The sequence below is a fragment of the Capsicum annuum genome, chromosome 4 (assembly GCF_002878395.1).
Source record: "Capsicum annuum cultivar UCD-10X-F1 chromosome 4, UCD10Xv1.1, whole genome shotgun sequence".
In the NCBI taxonomy this organism is placed as follows: domain Eukaryota; kingdom Viridiplantae; phylum Streptophyta; class Magnoliopsida; order Solanales; family Solanaceae; genus Capsicum; species Capsicum annuum.
In genome coordinates, this window is record NC_061114.1 from 216,906,940 (window position 1) to 216,908,728 (window position 1,789).

Below are 1,789 nucleotides of genomic sequence, written 5' to 3' on the forward strand. Positions count from 1 at the left end.
CTCTTATTTCCTTTTCAAAAAATTCTCATAATGATCATTAATTAGAAAATCTCTTCAAAATTATGGATGATCCAAACTGAATATCTACTTTCTGAAGGAACTTCTGAAGAGGGCATTGAGTGGGTATATTTTTTGTGTAGTAACACCTCTTGCATGATAGTTACTTCTCCATTTTATCTGAGATTTTCCTCATTCAATCATTTGTCATCCTACGGCTTATAGTATCCAAAGTCTTGCGTTAGAGAGAGATGCAAAACTCACCGTATCCTGAGATAATGATGGATTGGAAGAGAGTTCATTTATACTCAATTCCATCTATCATTTATCTCATCCACAATAGTGTAGTTCGCTACATTAACTTATGTAGATACATTGACTTATCAGATAATGGGCAACTTAAAGATTGTCACTAAGGGAATAATATCCAGGTGATTGGTGTTGTCTTTTCTACCTAGTTGTCCTACCCTTTTTTTACTTCTTTTCATTTAACATCAGTTCTTTATTTACTGTATTGAAGTAGGTAAAGTAAATTAAGAATCATTTTTTGATATTTTAGGTTGTTTCTTAAGAGTTAACCTTACAAACTTGTAGTGGATGGCAATTGTACTTTTGGCTGTTGGAACAACCACAAGCCAGGTGCTTATGAAATCTCTTTGTCTATTTATTATGATTTGTAAAGTAGTAACTTAGCGTGCCAAATCATGTCATACATATAAATTGGAGATCCGACCTGAAACCTAACCATGTATGGTGTTAGAACTGGCATGCAAAATTAATGTGATCTATGGAGTTATTTAACTGAAAACATTACCTGTTCATCCTAAAAGATGGTTATGCCACTGTGGTTGTGTTGTGTTCATAGAAAGGAGAGATGACTGGCATCTCCCCTGACAGGGATGGGAACAGCCTTCGGGTTTTACTTGTTATCAGACACTATGATTGCTCATATAGATGTTGTTCTATGAGTATGTAACAAATTGGTTCAGTTATAGGATTAAGATTGGCAGTGAACTACCTGATGGATATACCAGTTTAGTTTGTGCTGGATAATTTGTGTCATTCTACGTAATATCTCAGAAAGGAGTTCTTTAAAAAATATGCCAAAAAAATTAGTTATGCGAACAACCTCTGCACTATTTTCCTGGGGCAATCATATATCAAATTTGAGAGCCATCTTGACGAAATATTTTTGATACTGCCTGTCTGCATTATATTTCAAGCTTAATTTAACGACTACTTTCCTCTCCAATACACTTATCTTCAAGTATGCATATATAGTAGAAATTATAATTTTGCTTCTTTTGACACCTTTTCAAAGAAATAAAGTGTATTCTCCATTCCAACGTATGGAACACTCCATTTTGAGATAACAAAAGATTTGACCCTAATATGTTTCTGAAAACAAAGTCACAACTTTCAAGAACTCAAATTCTTTGGACTGTTGAAATTACTTTTAAACTTTGATGTGATGTTGTCTCTATCACGGTAGTGTGATGTAAATACTATGATGATTTATTTAAATATTTTGTTCAGTCACTAATACTAATATGTATAGGTTAAATTTAAATCTTTTGCCTGTGTTGAACACCAGGCAAATGTGAACACACTACAAGTGAAAGGCTAAAGGGTGTGGAGAGGCTTCTTGTGACTCATTCTTTTCATCAACCATTCAAGGATATTTGCTTGGTGTTGTTTTTGTTTGTTTTTTAGCACTAATAGGCGTTAATACTGAGTTCTTGATGAAGAAGAATAATGACAGTCCGTACTGGCAAAATGTCTAGTTATACAT

The 1,789-nt window shown here is 33.6% G+C and overlaps 1 pseudogene; it reads left to right on the forward strand.

Annotated features, from left to right (window-relative positions):
- Positions 1–852: 852 nt before the first annotated feature.
- LOC124898352 lies at positions 853–963 on the forward strand (annotated as a pseudogene).
- Positions 964–1,789: the final 826 nt, after the last annotated feature.